The sequence below is a fragment of the Capsicum annuum genome, chromosome 10 (genome assembly GCF_002878395.1).
Source record: "Capsicum annuum cultivar UCD-10X-F1 chromosome 10, UCD10Xv1.1, whole genome shotgun sequence".
Lineage (NCBI taxonomy): Eukaryota > Viridiplantae > Streptophyta > Magnoliopsida > Solanales > Solanaceae > Capsicum > Capsicum annuum.
Window position 1 is genome coordinate 1,266,041 of NC_061120.1, and position 3,318 is coordinate 1,269,358.

Sequence of the window (3,318 nt, forward strand, 5' to 3'; positions counted from 1 at the left end):
AGATATATAATTAACTCTCGATATTTTTTTTTCGATTTTAGGTCTTTCGAGATACATAATTAGCTCCCAATTCATTCAATAAATATACATAATTAGTTGAGATTTTTGTAATTGCTCTGTGAGAATAAATTTATGTAAATATAATAAATTAAGATATATTTTTACGTTACTTTTTCTTTAAAATGAAAAAACAAAAATTTTAATTTGACCACATAAAAATACAAATTAGCTTAACAACAAATCATAAAAATACAAATTAGCTTAACAAACTTACAACACTTACGTGAATGTCACGTTTATATTGCTATACTTTTTAAATCAAACAGTGGCAGTTTTGTCTTTTTGTAATTTAAAAAAATAGTATAAAAGGAGAGAAACATTACATAAAAAAACAAAATAAAAAGCTTAAAATGGCAAAGTTACCCCCGGCTCTCTCACTCGGCATCGGCATCGGCGGCGGCGTAGGCGTAGGCATCGGCGGTGTAGGCAACGGCGGCGGAGGTCTCGGAGGCGGTGGCGTAGGAGGAGGAGGAACATCGTCGTCGTTTAGTGGTGGTGCCGGAGCTCCGGCGAATAAGGAAAGGAAGCTGCAATCGGCGGACTAGTGGTTGATCTAAGCAATCCTGAGCATCGTGAAAATGCTCTTTTAGAGCTTTCTAAGGTTTAGTGTTTTTTTCTCAATTTCAGTTTTTTTTTTCATGTTTTTATTTTGCTGTTTGTATCGTTTTATGATTTTTTATAGACTCGTCGTGGCATGATTTTGTATAATTCAATTGTGAAATTACGGTAAAGAGTTTAGGCCTTAGGGTTTTCATGTAAATTGAGCTGAAAAATTTAGATGGAAAATTGAGCTGAAAAGTTTAGATGGAAAATTGAGCTGAAAAATTTAGATGGAAAATTGAGCTGAAAAATTTAGATGGAAAATTGAGCTGAAAAATTTAGAAGGAAAATTGAGATGGTAAATTGAGCTGAAAAATTTAGATGGAGAATTGAGATGGAAAATTGAGCTGAAAAATATTGTTGTATGGTATCATTTAATTTGTTCTATCGATTCATCGGGGATGATTTTGTATAATCAGTTAAGGATTAAGGTGAAGTTATGTATAATTGAGTTTAGCCCTAAAACATAGAAGAAACCCTAAGTCCTAAACTCTCAATTATACAAAACTTTACCGTAATTCAAAAAATGAATTACAAAAACTCATGCCCGAGGAGTCTATAGAGTGAATGAAATGATACAACAATTCAAACGAAACATGAAAGTAAACCGTTGAAGTGAGAAGAATAAACCTTAGAAAGTTCTAGAAGAGCATTTTCGCGAAGATTCTGTTCGACCCCTATATTCCTATTTTGCTGCTCACTTCTTCTCTTCAGCAATGTGCTCATATTTGTGTGTATGTGGATCACCAAATAATTGGCATTTTGGATTGGTTACCATTTTGTTGTTCTGCTAAATAAGTATTTAGATTTACCTAAGAAGGTTTACTATTGCCTTTGTTTTCCTTTTCCAGAAGAGGGAACTTTTCCAGGATTTGGCCCCCTTGTTGTGGAACTCATTTGGTACTATTGCTGCACTCCTACAGGTACTTTGAGAAATGTTTCATTATACTTCTAGAGTTAGTTTCATCTCTCATCTCTCAGATGCTTGCACACTGCACATTTCTTCAGTGATTACATATGCTTCAGTCTTCACATTGCACCAGTAATAGTAGAGAATAAAAGGAAGCATCTGTTAGACTTTTTACAACAAAGCTGTCAAGGAAACATCTTAATGACCTTTTGATTGGGTTATTGAGTAAATCACATGGTTAAAATTGAAAATGTCTTGTTGAATCCTGTATTGTTTCCCTTAACATCTTGTAGAGTCTTGGGATGATAAGAAGATACGTTTGTGAAATTTCTGGTTGGGGAGGGAGTGGGAGCTAGTTCCATGTTGGCCCATGGGGTGCGTCCCTAGTTGTAATTTGTACTCAGCTCATAGCAAGGTTGATTTTCCAATAATGGGAACTAGACAGTGCGTATCATTTTCATTGTATATGTATATGTACAAACTGTTTTAAAATCTAATTTCGATTTAACTGTTTTTATACCTTGACCAACTTAGATGATAAACAGAAGCTACAATATGTAGGTGGTTGTATGCTTTATCAGAGCCTATATTATTGGTTCAGTTGAAATAACTCTTTCTACCATGATGAGATTCTGGACTTATATTCTCTCAACTATTTCATTCATATTTCTTGAACTTTTATTGTAGACGATTTCTGTCCAACTACTTTGTTTCTTATATTTCAACTTATAGTGTGGAAGTTACTAGCCGTTTCAATAAGTTTGTAAACATTAAATTTGCTTGTTTGCAGGAGATAGTTTTTATCTATCCTGTTTTGTCGCCGCCAAACCTAACTCCTGCACAATCAAATAGAGTTTGTAATGCACTAGCACTTCTTCAGGTATATTAACTTCTTTTCCTTGTGGACTTTCTCTGAATGATTCTTGATACGTGTCTCTATTATTCTTTCTTGTTGGGGATCTTAAAGTAACGAGTTACTGTCGTTATATGGTTTCTTTTATAATGATTAAATGGCCAACATTAGGCGTAGAAAATTGGATATGTTAGGGTTTGTGTTATATGTATCAGGAGAGGTGGAGGTGGAGGGTGAATGCAACTGACTGGAGGGCGTTCAAAATTTTTCTTTTTCCTTGTAAAAAAATACCTGTTAGCAGTGAAGTAGTTTTGAATTTTATTTCTTTTGAGGAGCATGACAAGTATCACTTCCAAATATCTGTTGTTATCATAGTATAAGTGCTTTAAGATGTAATTGTATTCCCACTATGCCTCTGTTAATTAGGTTTTTTACTGGTCAAGGTCGAATCTTCTATCCTTCCTACTGAAATAGTTTCTCATTGCTTTCTATTTTGTAGTGCGTAGCCTCTCATCCTGACACTAGAATGTTGTTCCTCAACGGTAACGATTCTCTTCCTCTTTTTTTAAAGTTCTCTTATCTGTTTGTCAATGGTCATAAGATTGGCTTTTTTTAAATACAAAAAAAAGCCTTTTCTGACTGTGCTTTTAGGCGGAATGTCGTTGGAAAGCCGGAAAATTGTCGACTATGTTCATTTGCAGTTGCTTGTGGATGCAAATTCTTTTCCATAACAATGGCAGGGACATAAAAAATCTCAAACGCTCCTCACACATTTCTTATGCCACCAACACTTGCTTGGTGCTTTTCACGTAAATTTTTTTCAAAATAAAGACCTTCTTTCCTTGACAGTCGCTGATGTCCATAAAGAGGAAGAAATGAGGATTACATGTTTGTG

At 34.5% G+C, this 3,318-nt stretch overlaps 1 long non-coding RNA gene across 1 annotated transcript; it reads left to right on the plus strand.

Moving 5' to 3' along the window:
* Nucleotides 1–262: 262 nt before the first annotated feature.
* On the plus strand, nt 263–3,318 carry LOC124885322. The gene is made up of 4 exons (XR_007046029.1): nt 263–661; nt 1,512–1,583; nt 2,361–2,450; nt 2,923–3,318. It is a non-coding gene; the product is annotated as an uncharacterized LOC124885322 (long non-coding RNA).